This window comes from Saccopteryx bilineata, chromosome 3 (assembly GCF_036850765.1).
Source record: "Saccopteryx bilineata isolate mSacBil1 chromosome 3, mSacBil1_pri_phased_curated, whole genome shotgun sequence".
Lineage (NCBI taxonomy): Eukaryota > Metazoa > Chordata > Mammalia > Chiroptera > Emballonuridae > Saccopteryx > Saccopteryx bilineata.
The window spans coordinates 297,088,151-297,105,520 of record NC_089492.1 but is presented as its reverse complement, the minus strand read 5'-3'; the positions used below and the strand labels follow the sequence as shown (position 1 = coordinate 297,105,520).

Below are 17,370 nucleotides of genomic sequence, written 5' to 3'. Positions count from 1 at the left end.
TGTGACTTTCCAGTTTTCCCAGCACCATTTGTTGAAGAGGATTTCTTTTCTCCATTGTGTGTTGTTGGCCCCTTTATCAAAAATTATTTGACTATATATATGTGGTTTTATTTCTGTGCTTTCTATTCTGTTCCATTGGTCTGAGTGTCTATTTTTCTGCCAATACCATGCTGTTTTGATTGTCGTGGCCTTATAATAGAGTTTGAAGTCAGGTATTGTAATGCCCCAGCTACATTCTTTTTCTTAAGATTGCCTTGGCTATTTGGGGTTTTTTATAGTTCCATATAAATCTGATGATTTCTTGCTCCATTTCTTTTAAAAATGTCATTGGAATTTTGATGGGAATTGCATTAAATTTGTATATTGCTTTGGGTAATGTGGCCATCTTGATTATATTTATTCTTCCTAACCAAGAACAAGGAATATTCTTCCATCTCATTATATCTTTTTTGATTTCCCTTAACAATGGTTTGTAGTTTTCATTATATAAGTCCTTTACATTCTTTGTTATGTTTATTCCTAGGTATTTTATTTTATTTTTTTGTTGCAATCGTGAAGGGGATTATTTTTTTGAGTTCATTCTCAAATGTTTCATTGTTGGCATATAGAAAGGCTATGGACTTCTGTATGTTAATTTTGTATCCTGCAACCTTACTGTATTGGCTTATTGTTTCTAGTAGTCTTTTTGTGGATTCTTTGGGGTTTTCAATGTATAGGATCATATCATCTGCAAAAAGTGATACCTTTACTTCTTCTTTTCTGATATGGATGCCTTTTATTCCTTTGTCTTGTCTGATTGCTCTGGCTAGAACATCTAGTACCACATTAAATAAGAGTGGAGAGAGTGGACAACCCTGTCTTGTTCCTGATTTAAGGGGGAAAGCCTTCAGTTTTGTGCCATTTAATATGATGTTAGCTGATGGTTTATCATATATGGCCTTTATCATGTTGAGATCTTTTCCTTCTATACCCATTTTGTTGAGAGTCTTAAACATAAAATTGGGTTTATTTCTGAGTTCTCAGTCTGTTCCATTGATCTATATGCCTGTTGTTATGCCAGTACTAGGCTGTTTTGAGTACAGTGGCCTTATAGTATAACTTTATAACAGGAAGTGTGATACCTCCCACTTCATTCTTCCTTTTCAAGATTGCTGAGGCTATTCATGTTCTCTTTTGGTTCCATATAAATTTTTGGAATATGTGTTCTATATCTTTGAAGTAATTCATTGGTTTTTAATCAGTTTTGCATGGAATTTATAAATTGCTTTGGGTAATATAGACATTTTAATGATGTTTACTCTTCCTAACCATGAGCACGGTATATGCTTCCACTAGTTTCTATCTTCCTTGATTTCTTTTATCAATGCTTTATAATTTTTTGAGTACAAATCTTTAGTCTCTTTTGTTAAGTTTACTTCTAGGTACTTTATTTTTTTGGTTGCAATGGTGAAGAGGATTGCTTCCTTAATTTTGTTTTCTGACAGTTCATTGTTAGTGTATAAAAATACCTCTGATTTCTGAGTATTAATTTTATATCCAGCCATCATGCTGAATTCATTTATCAGGTCCAGTAGTTTTTTGACTGAGACTTTAGGGTTTTCTATAGACAATATCATGTCATCTACAAATAATGTTATTTTTACTTCTTCTTTTCCAATTTGGGTGCCTTTTATTTCTTTTTATTGTCTGATTGCTGTGGGTAGGACTTCCAGAACTATGTTGAATAAGAGTGGTGAAAGGGGGCACCCTGCCTTGTTTCTGATCTTAAGGTGATTACTTTTAATTTTTGCCCATTGAGTATGATGTTGGTTGTGGGTTTGTCATAAATTGCCTTTATCATGTTGAGGTATGTTCCCTGTATTCCTGCTTTGCAGAGAATTTTGATCATGAATGAGTGCTGGATTTTATCAAATGTTTTTTCCGCATCTATTGAAATTATCATGACATTTTTCTTTTTCATTTTGTTCATGTGATGAATCACATTAATTGATTTGTGAATATTGTACCAGCCTTGCCTCCCCAGAATAAATCCCACCTGATCCCACCTGGTTTTGGAATCAGAATTATGCTCACCTCATAAAAAGAGCTTGGAAGTCTTCCTTACTGTTGAATTTATTCAAATAGCTTGAGAAGAAAAGGAGTTAGTTCTTTTTTGAATATTTGGTAGAATTCACTTGTAAAGCCATCAGGCCCAGAACTTTTTTTGTGGGGGAGTCTTTTGATAACTGTTTAGATCTCATTTGTTGTAATTGGTCTGTTTAGGTTTTCTGATTCTTTCAGATCAACTATTGGAAGATTAAATGTTCAAGGAATTTGTCCATTTCATCAAGGTTGTCTAGTTTTTTGGCATACAGTTCTTCATAGTATTTTCTTCCAGTATTTTGTATTTCTGTTGTGTCAGTTGTTATTTCTCCACACTCATTTTTAATTTTATTTATTTGAGTCCTCTCTTTTTTTTCTTGGTTAGTCTGGATCATTAATCTTGTTTACCTTTTCAAAGAACCAGCTCCTGGTTTCATTGATCCTCTGTATTGTTTCTTTAGCCTCTATGTTATTTATTTCCACTGTGATCTTTATTACTTCCTTCCTTCTACTACCTCTGGGCTTTACTTGCTGTTTTTTTTCTATTCTTTTAGATGCAGGGTAGAGTTGTTTATTTGAGCTTTTTCTAGCTTCTTGAGGTATAGCTGTAATGCTATGAACTTCTCTCTCAGGACTGCTTTTGTTGTGTCCCATAAATTATGAGTTGATGTATGCTAGTTATCATTTGTTTCTAGGAATTTTTAAAATTTCTTCTTTGATCTCATTGTTAACCCATTCATTATTTAATAACATTCTATTTAGTTTCCAAGTGTTTGAGTATTTTTCAGTTTTTCTGTTGTGATTGATTTCTAGTTTCATGCCATTGTGATCAGAGAAAGTGCTTGATATGATTTCAATCTTCTTAAATTTGTTGAGACCACTTTTGTGCCCTAACATGTGGTCTATCCTACAGAATGTACCATGAGCACTTGAAAAGAATGTACATTCTGCTGCTTTAGGGTGAAATGTTCTGAAGATACCTATTAAATCGAATTGATATAGTGTGTCCTTTAAGTCTGCTGTTTCTTTGTTAATTTTCTTTCTTGAGAATTTATCCAGTTATGTTATTGGAGTATTGAAATCTCCTATTACTATATTATTTCTGTTGACCTCACCCTTTAAATCCATCAAAGTCTGCTTTATATATTTAGGTGATCCCATATTAGGTGTATAGATATTTATAACGGTTAAATCTTTTTATTGGATTGCTCCCTTTATCATTATGTAGTGACCTTCTTTATCTCTAACTATAGTCTTTGTTTTAAAGTCCATTTTGTCCGATATAAGTATTGCTACCCCAGCTTTTCTTTTATTTCCATTTGTGTGAAATATTTTTTCCATCCTTTTATCTTTAGTCTATGTGCATCTTTTGTTTTAAGCTGAGTCTCTTGTAGACAGCCTATGTATAGGTTGTTTTCTTATCCATGCAGCTGCCCTATGTCTTTTGATTGGATCATTTAATCCATTTACATTTAAGGTTATTATTGATATGTAGTTGTTTATTGCCATTTTATTCTTTAAAACTGTATTCCTCTTTGGCTATATTCTTTTTCTCCTTTGATCTGTTTACAACAGGCCCCTTAGCATTTCTTACAGCATTGGTTTGGTTGTAGTGAATTCCTTGAGTTGTTGTTGTTTTGGTTTTTTTTTTGTCTGGAAAGCTTTTTATTTCTCCTTCAATTTTAAATGATAACCTTGCTGGATAAAGTAGTCTTGGTTATATGCTCTTGTTCTGCATTACTTTGAATATTTCTTGCCATTCCCTTATGACCTCAAGTGTTTCTGTTGAGAACTCAGAAGTCATTCTTATGGAAGCTCCTTTGTAGGTGATAGCCTTTTTTTTCTCTAGCAGGTTTTAATATTTTCTCTCTATCACTTAGCTTTGGTATTTTAATTATGATGTGTCTTGGTGTAGATATTTTTAGGTTTCTCATTAATGAAGTTCTCTTTGCTTCTTGAACTTGTGAGATGTTTTCCTGCCTTAATTGAGAGAAATTTTCAGCTATGATATGTTTGAACAAAGTCTCTATCCCTTGTTCTTTCTCTTCTTCTTCAGGAACCCCTATGATGCAGATGTTATTTCTATTTATGTTGTCACAGAGCTCTCTTGGAGTTTCCTCAGACTTTTTGAGTCTCTTTTCTTTTTTCTGCTTCACTTTTGTGCCTTCATTTATCTTGTCTGCTAACTCTCTGATGCGACTCTCAGCTTCATCCATCCTGCTTTTAATTCCTTCCATTGTATTCTTCATTTCTGATATTGTATTTGTCATTTCTGACTGATTCTTTTTTATTATTTTAATGTCCTTTTTATGTTTGCTATCTCTTTATTTAGGTGTTTGTAATGACCATCTATTATTGTTCTAAGATCTTTGAGCATCCTAACAATTGTTTTTTTAAACTCTGCATCTTGTAATTTGGTTATATCTGACTCATTCAGGTCCTTTTCTGGGGATTTCTCTAGATTCATTTGTGTTGCATTTCTCTGCCTTCTCATTTTCTCTGTGTAAAGGAAGGTTTTGGCCACTAGAGTCCACTGGGTGTGGCCTCTGTGTTTCCTAGGTGTGGTCTGTCCTCAGGCCTGCCACGCCTTCTGCTGTTGCTGTCTTGGGCTTTCCAGTATGGGCGTTGCTGGTGCCTGTCCACTGAGGCTGTTGCTGTGGTTTTTGCCTCTCCTTCACTGGGAGTGGCTGTGATTTTGTATTCAGGTGTACAAGCTTCGGTGGCCTTGGCCTTTGCCCCACCCCCGTGGGTGGTGTTATGCTCAGTACTGAGGGCAGGGGTGAGCACCTTTGCTCAGCTGTGAGTCTCCACTTAATTCCGGGCTTTTGCCCCAACCCTGCAGGAGAAGCCTGCTCGTGCAAAGGCTGAAAATCTTGTCTCCATGGGCCAGGCAGGGCTGCTTGCACATGCTCAGTTGTGGGACTCCGCCTGTTCTGGACTTTTGCTCCACCACTGAGGGAGGAGATGGCTCCCGCATCAGGCCACAAGCCTTGGTTCTTTGGGTGGGGCAAGGCTGTGCTCCTGCACCCTTGCTCAAGGGTGGGTTTCCACTGTTTCTGGGGCTCCTCCCCTTCTCCCACAGGTTGAATTTCAGGTGGCCTGCAGCTGGGCTGACCATTTTCGCACATCCTCTTCTCCCCAGCTGTGCAAGACCAAGCTCACATCTGGGCTTCAGTTATGGCCAGTCAGCTTTCACCCTTGCCAACAGAACCATACTTCCCTGTCACGCCACTGCCTGCCCTCAGGCGAGCCCTAAGCCATGTGGGTGGGGGTGCTGCAGCTCAGACCCTAAGACTCACTAGTGTAGTCCCGAAAGCTCCCTCCTTCTAAGCAACTCTGCTCTTAGCGCTACGGGAGAGCTTGTTTGGCTGGTGTCCTGCTTCCCTTTGCTGGTATTGCTGTTTCCAGGGGAAATGTTCACTTCAGATTTGGGGAGTGACTAATCCCAGGGGTTTGGGTGGCTGTCTCTCAAAGTGTTTCTTTCTGTGCCTCCTAGATTACACTCTCTTCCTGCTACTCTGGTCCTCTCCTCTCTCCCTGTCCCCCTGGAGCCCCAGGTGAGTGGTTGTGAGAAAGGTTTTCTGCATGGTCCCTTTAAGAAGAATCCTGGGTCTGAGAAATCAGTCTTTCTCACAAACAGTATCTTTACTTGTTTCCAGCTAAATACTGTCCATATGCCTCTTTTAGGCTCTGGGGCTGCAGGCTGGGGCTTTGTTCCTGGGGCTCAGGACCCTCCACTTTCTGTTAAACTCACTTCCCACCACGCAAGTCTTTTCTGGCTGCCGTTCACTCTGGAGAGCTGGAAAGCTCTCTCCACGTTTCCGTTTTTTCTACCAGTCTCAGTGTGGCTTCTTCAGTGTTCCTTGGTTGAAGAGTCCTCTTAGTTTAGTCCAAAGTTGGTTTTTCCAGATGATGTTTCTTAAAATTAGGTTGTAATCCACTTTGGTTCTGGGAAGTGAAAGTTGGTACACCTGCCTACTCCATCACCATCTTGTCTCTCTCTACCACCACTTTTCAAAGATGACGAGTCTAAGAGACGCTGTGCCTGTTTTTTAAGGTCAGCTGTCTAGTGAATTCCCATCTGGGAATGGAGCCATACAAGCCTGCCCTCAACATTTCTCCCTCTCCCTCCACTGCTGCATACTGCTGCCTATCTATGAGTCCTCAGTGGGGTTCAAGAGGGGACCTGGCATCCTGAGTACTGTTAAGCCTGCACCCAAATTTTGTGTGACCCCAATCCACTACCTAATGGAGCTGAATCCCATGCTGTGCAATGACCCCCAGGTCCCTCATGGTGACCTCCACATCAATCCAGGTTGTGGGAATAAGATGGGACCAGAAACTGTGGTGCACACATAAAAATTTCAGTTGCATGTTGGGTGGCATTGTGCATGTGTTTCCTCTCCTGAGTCCAGTGTCCGCCTCAGGCAAGGAGTCACTGTTGCTTGAACAGAGTGAGCCCAGTCAGGCAGGTGGGCATCATGTTTGGAAGCAGCTACATTATCAGTATGTGACACATTTGTCACAAACATGTCAACAACCACTTTGTCGGAAGTTTAATGTCTAGTTCAGCTTGGGAAGTCACTACCACCCTCCGTCATGACAGCTCGCTACATGCCTCAAGTCATACGCGATAATCAGAGTCAGATGGCTACAGGTTAAAACATTAAAAAGAAATCTATTAATTTTTCTTTCACAAAAAAAAACCTCATAGAAAACAACTGTACTAGCTTGTGGGTGAGAACGTTGTCTTTACATAGACACAAGACCATGACGTTAGTGGAAAATGGAAAAGTGGAATCCAGCAATGTTAAGAACTTCTGTCCCTTGTAGATTTGAGTAAGGAAGTGTAGAGGAAACCATATAGTGGGACTCCATGGGAGAAGGTATTCATGATGCCAAAATCAGACAATGGCCTGGTACTGAGATCATTGAAGGAATATGTACATATCTGTAACATGACAGCACACTATAGAAAAACAAGAAAAAAACTTTAACCAGCAAGTCACATTTATATGCAAATTTACAGTAATATTTCTAAGAGGTGCAGAGTGTTATGCATCATTGAAGAAATGTACATTAGTCCTCAAGGTGGTGACAGTACACATAGTGGATGGTTAAAATTAAGATGACAGAAAACTCTAAGGGTTGGCAATAGTCGCAAATGAATCAATGTGATTCATCACATAAACAAAAGGGAGTAGAAAAACCACATGACAATTTCAGTAAATGCAGAAAAAGCATATGATAAAATCCAGCATCCATTCATGATCAAAACTCTCAGCAAAGTGGGAATACAGGGAACATACCTCAACATGATAAAGGCCATCTATGACAAACCCACAGCCAACATCATACTCAATGGGCAAAAATTAAAAGTAATTCCCTTAAGATCAGGAACAAGGCAGGGGTGCCCCCTTTTAGAACTCTCATTCAACATAAACTAGACCACCAACTTACATTGTTCACAAAAATAAACTTAAAATGGTTAAAAGACTTAAATATAAGCAGTGAAACTATAAGCATCTTAGAAGAAAACATAGGCAGTAAGCTCTCCAACATCTCTCCAGCAATATATTTACTGATTTATCTCCACAGACAAGTGAAATAAAAGACAGGACAAACAAATGGGACTATATCAAACCAAAAAGCTTCTGCACAGCTAAGGACAATAAGAACAGAATAAAAAGACAAACTACACAATGGGAGAACATATTTGAAAATACATCTGATAAGGGGTTAATAACCAAAATTTATAAAGAACTTGTAAAACTCAATACCAGGAAGATGAAAAATCCAATTAAAAAATGGGCAAAAGAAATGAATAGACACTTCTTCAAAGAGGACATACAGATGGCCAATAGGCATGTGAAAAAATGCTCAACATCACTAATCATTAGAGAAATACAAATTAAAACTGCAATGAGATATCACCTCACACCAGTCAGAATGGCTCTCATCAACAAAACAACACAGAGTAAGTGCTGGCAAGAATGTGGAGAAAAGGGAACCCTCCTGTACTACTGGTGGGAATGCAGACTGGTGCAGCCACTGTGGAAAACAGTATGGATATTCCTCAAAAAATTAAAAATTGAACTGTCTTTTGACCCAGCTATCCCACTTTTAGAAATATACCTCAAGAACATCATAGCACTGTTTAAAAAGGAGAAATGCACCCCCATGTTTATGGCAGCATTGTTCACATTAGCAAAGATCTGGAAATAGCCCAAGTGTCCGTCAGTGGACTAATGGATTAAAAAGCAGTGGTACATGCCTGACCTGTGGTGGCGTAGTGAATAAAGCGTTGACCTGGAACACTGAGGTCACTACTTTGAAACCCTGGGCTTGCCCAGTCAAGGCACATATGGGAGTTGATCCTTCCTGATCCTCCCCTCCCTCTCTTTCCCCTTCTCTAAAATGAATAAATAAAATCTTTTTTAAAAAGCAGTGGTACATATATATAAATACTATGGAATACAATGGGGCCATGAAAAAGAAGGAAATCTTATCTTTGCAACAACATGGATGGACCTGGACCTGGAAACTATTATGTTAAGTGTAGGAAGCCAGGTAGAAAAAGCAAAATATCATATGACCTCACTCATTTAAGGAATCCAATGAGCAATTTGAACTGAGGAACAAAATTGAGACAGAGGAGAGAACAAAGGACCAGAGGAAAAGAGGACAGAGGGAAAGGAGATGATAGGATGGGATAAAACTGAAGGGAAGGGGGGAGGGCCTTATGGAGAGGGAGAAAAGAGAGAAGTTGAGGGAAATATGGGGAAGGTGGGATGCATTCAGGGCAACACTAGAATCTATGTAAAAACAATAAATTAAATTCAATGTATATATATACTGACAGCTGTAAACATATTTTTGCCCCACTGTATACTTTGATGTCAGACATATGACGGTAGGGAATGGGCTGAGAACTTCATGTATGAAAGGAAAGTGTCCCTCAGGCTCTCTGACTGGTATAGTCAGGTCACATTCTCCTTTGAAGTCACCCTGTGCCTGGCAGGACAGTGGGAGGGTCTACCAGGGAGCCATGCTCCAGAGAGGGACAGGCTTCATAATATCATGTCCTGAAGAGTTTCCCTGTGAGCCCCCTCTCCCAGGAGCTCAGAGTCAGAACTGAAAGGAAATCTGAGCTCTGAGCCACGATTCTCTCCTTTTACACTTGGGGACACTGAGGCCACACAGGGGAAGGTGTTTCCATGTCAGTGTCTCTACAGGTGCCTGACACCCTGCATGATGCAGCCCTCACTACCTCTCCAAAGAGACCCTCACTTACCCCTCTGCAGGCTTGACCTTGGGCGAGGGGAGATAGATTATCAGAGCCTCCTGGAGATCAGAATGCAAGTGAAGTGTGGAGGCTGCCATCCTGCTATCTAAGTCTGGCTGCTCCTCCTTAAGGCTGGGCCCCAACATCTTCCTCTGCTATGACCACCCCATTCATCATCTGCCAGCCTCAGGGCCCTGGAGCCCTGTGGTCCTACCTTCTATCATCATCTATTCAGAACTACCAGCTCTTCTGGGAGACAGAGTTGTGCTGAGTCTCTGGAGGCAGGAGGTCATCTGAGAGACTCAGAACTGCCCTGGGAGAGTCTGTGGTCCCCCTGAGTACAGAGGCTCCAGTGACTAACAAGAGTATAGATGGGCCCTGTAGGGGGTGATGCTTCAGAGGGTTCTAAAAATGAGGACAAGAAGAGAGTTGAAGTCTGGATCGGACCTGGAGTTCCAACTTTATTTGATCTCTTCTTCTGCATCTTTTCTATAGTCCTCCAAACCCTCCTACTATGCACCTGGCACCTTTCAGACCCAGGTGAGTTGGTGTGAGTAGGCAGGTATAGGAAGAGCTCTAAGGAGCAGATCTGCTCAGGCTAACCCTCCCTCTTAGTCCCCTCATATCATCTTAGCCCAGACCTTCCAGTGTGCAACACTGAGAACTGACAGAGCTCAAAATAAACAGAGTCAAGGTCCTTTCACCTGAGCCACATACATCCAAGGGTCACTAAGGTGAGACTGCTCTTGGGAGCACTTCCTAAATTATCCTGCCAGTCTCAGAGCCCTAGGATCCCTGTGGATCTCAGTATCTCTGCCTGACTCCCAGCCCCCAGGGACAAGAGCCCATCCTTGAGAGTCTGGGGGACACTAGATACCCTGATAGACCCTCAGAACTTCCTTGGGCTAGTCTGTAGTCCCTCTGAGCAGAGTTTTCAGTGAGTTACCAACTGTACAGATGGGTCCTGTGGTGGGGAGCTGTGGCCTCCAGAGGGTCCTGAGAATGAGGATAAAAGTGTGGTGAGAGACTGGGGTCACCCTGGAGTCCCCAAATATTTCAGAGTCTTCTTCTACAGCTGACCTGTGTCACCCTGGAGACACTCCCCCTGCCCACTGTCATCTTCAAAACCCAGAGGAGCGGGATGGGTGAGAAATGATGGATGGGTCTGAGGGGCAGATCTCTGCTGTGAGACCATGACTCACAGCCCCCTGACTCATCCAGCTTCTGATGTGTCCTGAGCTGACAGTGCTGAGGAAAGATGCAGTTGGGGGCCCCTGACTTGAGACCAGTAGATCCAGGGAGCCACTGGGGTGAGACCATTCATGAGGGATTTTGTCAAAATAGCCATAGTATCTGAATGTCCAGTTGTGCCTGAGGTTCATAATGTCCACAGGAAACAGCTCCAGAAACCTCTTGTTGCCATGACAATGTGAGTCCAGGGTCCAGGAGAGCCTGTGTTCTCCTTCTTTAGTCAGAACAAAACTGTGAAATCATGTACTGAGCCACACTGGAGGGTCACATTCCCTCCTGAAGTCACGACAGGGCTGAGCAGGGCTGAGAGGCTGGGTTTGCTATTGAATCCTAGGAGAGGAGGAGGCAGCATGTTAGATGGGGTCCACACCTCCTTACTGTCCCCCAGGGCTGGGCTGTGAGAGAGGAGACCCCCTGAGAGCAGACCCCCTTCCTGAGGGCAAAGCTTCAGGCTGGGATGCCTGAGTGTCCCTCACCTGTCACCACCAGCTCCCTGCATGGATGTTTTTCATGAAGAATTAGGCCTTGTCCCTGAGCTCCAGGGTTTTTTTTTTCTATCCAAGGACATATTCGTGTCTTCTGTATACTGATAAAACTCCTGTGCGACCAGAGTCCCCTGACACCAGATGGTCACAGAATCTCCCCCCTCCCCAGGGATCACAATGGCTGGGTCAGCCCAGATGGTGGGTTTGGAGAGGGTCCCTAGAAAAATTATAAAGGCTTTATTACTAAGACCCCCAACCCTCATTCCAAAGCTTAGCCCAACACCCTCTTGTTTTACAACCTCAGCCCAGGACCTATGTGCTTCCTTCTGAGCCCCAGGAGGTGAAGTAAGAGGTGGGATATGGAGCCTGGGGATGACTCACCTGACTGCATGTGGGTCCTCTGGCCCAGACTCAGCTCTGGAGGAGAGTCCTTGTCAGATGTTTGCACCAGAAAACTGAAGTTGATTCTCTTTCAACAATACACCAACAACTAAAACTGCCTGAGCCTGAAGTTTCTCAGGAGCAGGTCATGTGAGCCACCCTGTTTCCTAATTCTTCTGCCCCCTCCCCATGTCCACAACTGACCGAGGCAGAGAAGAGTGGAGAGGAGGGACAGCATGGCATCTGCTCGGAGTGCTCCCGCTCTGCAGATGGAGGAGCCCCTGGGTCTGAAGGACAGAGACGCACAGGATGTGGTGAGTCAGGGGCTGCTGCCCTTCTGGGTTCCCACAGCTGTAGACCCACACCAAGGAGATGGCCCCACCCTGGGCCTGGCTGTAGGTTTCCCCAGGATGAGGGCTCAGGAAGACTCCAGGATTTCAGGAGTATGGTCAGCACTATGTGAGGTCTCATCTGGTTTTTATGCTCTCTTCTTTCTGTCTGGTGATATCCTGCTCAGAGAGGGAAGGACCTAGGTTCTCATCCTGACTTGGCCCCTGCCAGTCTGGTTCTAAACAGCACAACAGGATACTAACTAACCATGGTCCCTGAGGGTGCTCATTGGTGAAAATTCTGCTGTGCCTTTTCCCAGAGTGACCATAGCATTTCCAATCTTTTTTTATTTATTTATTTATTTATTTTTACAGAGGCAGAGATAGACAGGGACAGACAGACAGGAACGGAGAGAGATGAGAAGCATCAATCATCAGTTTCTCGTTGCGCGTTGCGACTTCTTAGTTGTTCATTGATTGCTTTCTCACATGTGCCTTGACCGCGGGCCTTCAGCAGACCGAGTAACCCCCTGCTGGAGCCAGCGACCTTGGGTCCAAGCTGGTGAGCTCTTTGCTCAAGCCATATGAGCCCGCGCTCAAGCTGGCCACCTCGGGGTCTCGAACCTGGGTCCTTCCGCATCCCAGTCCGACGCTCCATCCACTGCGCCACCACCTGGTCAGGCGCATTTCCAATCTTTTCCTGAGGTTCATAATTGCTGGATTCAGTTTGTTAATATTTGTTGAGGATTTTATCATCTAAATTTATCAGGGATATTGGCCTATAATTCTTTTTCTTTGTGTTGTCTTTGCTGGTTTTGGAATCAGAATTATGCTTTCCTCATAAATGGAGCTTGGAAGTCTTTCTATTTCTTGAATTTTTTCAAATAGCTTGAGAAGGATAGCAGTTAGTTCTTTTTTGAATATTTGGTAGAATTCACTTATGAAGCCATCGGGCGCAGGGCTATTGTTTGTTGGGAGTTCTTTGATAACTGTTTCGCTCATTTGTTGTAATAGGAATGTTTAGGTTTTCTGATTCTTCCAGACTGATTTTTAAAATATTATATGTTTCAAGGAATTTGTCCATTTCATGTAGGTTGTCAAATTTTGGGGGGTACATTTCTTCATGGTATTTTCTTTTTTTTTTTTTTTTTTTTTTTTTTTTTTATTTTTCTGAAGCTGGAAACAGGGATAGACAGTCAGACAGACTCCCGCATGTGCCCAACCGGGATCCACCTGGCACGCCCACCAGGGGCGATGCTCTGCCCCTCCAGGGCCTCGCTCTGTCGTGACCAGAGCCACTCTAGCGACTGGGGCAGAGGCCAAGGAGCCATCCCCATCACCCGGGCCATTTTTGCTCCAATTGAGCCTCACTGCGGGAGGGGAAGAGAGACAGAGAGGAAGAGGGGTGGAGAAGCAGATGGGCGCTTCTCCTGTGTGCCCTGGCCGGGAATTGAACCCGGGACTTCTGCACGCCAGGGCGACACTCTACCACTGAGCAAACCAGCCAGGGCCTTTTCATGGTATTTTCTTACAATCCTTTGTATTTCTGTTGTGTCAGTTGTTATTTCTGCACTCTCATTTCTAATTTTATTTATTTGAATCCTCTCTTTTTTCTTGGTGAGTCTGGTTAAAGGTTCATCGATCTTGTTTCCTTTTCAAAGAACTAGCTCCTGGTTTCACTGATCCTCTGTATTGTTTCTTTAGCCTCTATGAAATTTATTTCCACTCTGATCTTTATTATTCCTTCCTTCTACTACTTCTGAGCTTTACTTGCTATTATTTTTCTAGTTCTTTTAGATGTAGGGTTAGGTTGTATATTTGTGCTTTTTCTAGCTTCTTAAGGTATGCCTGTAATGCTATGAACTTCCCTCTCAGGACTGCTTTTGCTGTGTCCCATAAATTTTGAGTTGATGTATGCTCGTTATCGTTTGTTTATAGAAATTCTTTTTATTTGCTCTTTGATCTCATTGTTTACCCATTCATTATTTAATAACATGCTCTTTAGTTTCCATGTGTTTCAGTATTTTTCAGTTTTTCTGTTGTGGTTGATTTCTAGTTTCATGACATTGTGATCAGAGAAAATGTTCGATATGATTTCAATCTTCTTAAATTTGTTGAGACCACTTTTGTGCCCTAACATGTGGTCTATCCTAGAGAATGTACCATGAGCACTTGAAAAGAATGTACATTCTGCTGCTTTGGGGTGAAAGGTTCTGAAGAGATCTATTAAATCGAATTGATATAGTGTGTCCTTTAAGTCTGCTGTTTCTTTGTTAATTTTCTTTCTTGAGGATCTATCTAGTGATGTTAGTGGGGTATTGAAATCCCCTACTATTATAGTATTGCTGTCAATTTTGCCTTTATATTCATCAAAGTCTGCTTTATATATTTAGGTGCTCCCATATTAGGCATGTAGATATTTATAATGGTTATATCTTCCTATTGGATTGCTCCCTATATCATTATGTAGTGACCTTCTTTATCTCTTACTATAGTCTTTGTTTTAAAGTCCATTTTGTCTGATATAAGTATTGCTACCCCAGCTTTTTTTTTTCATTTCTATGATTTTATTGAACAAGGTTTTATCCCTTATTCTTTCTAAGTTGTCAGTATATTAAACATAGAGTTTAGTCTTGTATTATTATTTTGAATTATTATGTTATTTTTTGTACAAACAACTGTAGGAACACTTTTGCCCCACACAGTATTTAGCTGGGTCAAACGAGGCCCTGTCCTCCATGAGTCCTGTGAACTCAGTCCACAGGGGCCCTACAAGTGCCCACAGCTCAAACAGTACCAACATTTTCTTGTTGTCACACCTCAGTGACACCCTGAGTCTCTTGGTGTCAGGTGAGGAGACACTGACCCTGTCTTTTCTCATCTCATTTAGCTCAGGGCTCTGTCTCTGCAGAATCTCAGGCAGTGATAAATGAGAGAGTTCACGGGGCCCCACAGAGGATGACAGTCACCCCTCTTACATGACCCCTGGTCCATCAGCTGTTGAGTAGTGGGGTCTCTGAACTCTGAAGTAGCGAGTTTATGGGATCTGCTCTCAGACTGAACTCTGAGCACAGCAGTCAAGCATCCCTGTGTCATAACCATGTTTATCACTGTTCCTGAGCTCTGGGCACAGGTCCCTCTGGTCCACAGTGAGTCCGTGCAGAGTCAGCATCACTGGAGGCTGAGAGGATCCAATGAGGAGACAAGGTAACCTGGCAGAGGGGAGACAGGGTCACTGGGGAACTCTGCAGAAGTTATGACCTGAGAAGCAGGGCATGTGAGAGCACAGAACCAGGGGGAGGTCATGTGTTTACCAGTCCTCACTTCTGCCCTCATTCCATGGTTCTCAGAGCACCTGACACCATCAGCCAGTCACAAAGCAAGTCAGACCTCAAGAGTGGTGAGAAGGAGAACTCTTCCGTTATGGGACTGGGCTCACAGGGTAATGTTCTGTGATGGGCAAGTAGAAGTCCTGGGTGGAAATTCGTAATAAGGGGTGACTTTGGTCTACAGTGACTTCTGATCTCTTTGTCCACTTCCAAGACTACACAGTAGAGAACTTATCAACATCACTGTGGCTTGACTGATCCTGCTGGTCCTCAGAGTGCTGCTATTTCAGGCTCAAAACAACCAGAGAAGGACCCACAATGTAGCCAGAACATGACCACAAAGGGAACAATGCAGTGTTCAGGGAGGTGGGGCCTTGGAGCCTACGTGATGACCCAGGAGATGGTGGGAGAAAGTCTGGACCATGTTCTGGGGAAACTGTCTTCTGAGACTGTGCAGTGGAGTAAACAGGGTTTGGGTGCAGGAAGGTGACTGAAAGCACCCTGTATGGGACTCTTCCTCCATTAATTGTGTAATTTCTCTCCTTATCTTGTTTGACTGTCTGTAATGACCTTCTTTCTCTTCCCACCCCTGTGAAATGAAGGTCCATTTCACATGGCTGTTTTGGGACCTCACTTCTAAAACCTTATGTTCTCCTCCATTTGTGTGCAATAAAATGTTCCTTATTTCTAATCACTATAGCACCAGATATACATTATTAAGTCTTCATCTCTTTAGTTAATAGATGTTAACTTATTCTCAAAGAATGAACAGGTGGGAAAAATCAGACATGAGCCTGGGAAGGAGTAATTCAAAGTGGTGTCCCCTACTCTCTCTGGACCTCATGATCCTTCCTGACTTCATCAGGTGTCACCTGCACCATTTCTTCAGAAATGTCATCACTTGGTGTTTGTAGGAATAGCCAGGTGGAGAACTGACTCTAAAAATAATCATTTTTAAGGAAGATATAATTTGTAAAATTTTCCAGTCTGAATATGGATAAAATGAAATGTTATTTGACCAGGAAGAAAAAGACTATCCTGCCATTTAGGACAAGATGAATAAATATTCAGCCCATTTTGTTAAGGGAGACACATCACAGAGAGAAAGATAAATACCAAACAATCTCACATTTATGTGGAATTTATAAATGTGAAACTTGTAGAAACAGAGAGTGGGATGGGGTTTAACCCCAGGGAGTGTGGAAAAGGAGAGAGTTTGGTCAAAGAATATCAACTCTCAGTTATGAGTTTAATGGCGTTAATTTTTTTATGGCTAATTTGTAGTCCATTGTGTACACATGCCAGGTCTTTCTTGTATGGTCCTCTATTGATATAAAGATTCAATGCAATCTTTTTCTGAATTTTTGACATAACAGCTTAGACCATTGATTTTCTATGGCTTTTCATTTTCTATCTATCTATCATCTATCTATCTATCTATCTATCTATCTATCTATCTATCTATCTATCTATCTACCTATCTATCTATCATCTATCTATCTATCTATATCTATTTATCTATCTATCTATCTATCTACCTATCTATCTATCTATCTATTATCTATCTATTTAATTAAGTGAGAGGTAGGGAGGCAGAATGACAGACTCCCACATGGACCCCAACAGAGATCCACCTGGAAAGCCTCCTATGGGGCAATGCTTTACCCATCTCTGATGTTACTCCACTGCTTGGCAACCTAGCTATTCTTAGTACCTGAGGCCCAGGCCACAGAGCCATCCTTAGTGCATGGGGCCAACTCCCACAAATCAGTTAAGCCATGGTTGCAAGAGTGAAAATAATGAGAGCAAAAAGATGAGGGGGAGAGGTGGAGAAGCAGATGGTCACTTCTGTGTGCCCTGACTGGAAATCAAACCTGGGATATCCACACACTGTGCTGATGCTCTACCACTAAGACAACTGACCAGGGCCATGACTTTTTTATTTTCTAACGCATTCATTCGTGGTTTTTAATCCTCTCACTTCATAGGTCTGACATGTAATATTTACAATATAATTTTATTTATATATATGCTTTTATTTTTTATTATAGTTGACATTCAATATTATTCTGTATTAGGTTTAGATGTTTAGCAAAATGGTTACAAAATCATGTACTTCTCAGAGTGGTTCCCCCTGTTGCTTTGAGCACAAACCTGGCCCCATATATATTTATCTCAACATTATTGTCACAGTGCTTGTGCTGTAATCTACATCTTTGTGGCTATCC

General features: G+C 41.9%; 1 pseudogene; it reads right to left on the bottom strand.

Annotated features, from left to right (window-relative positions):
* LOC136331910 (leukocyte immunoglobulin-like receptor subfamily A member 4) overlaps positions 1-17,370 on the bottom strand; it is a 256,817-nt pseudogene that overhangs the window by 128,099 nt on the left and 111,348 nt on the right.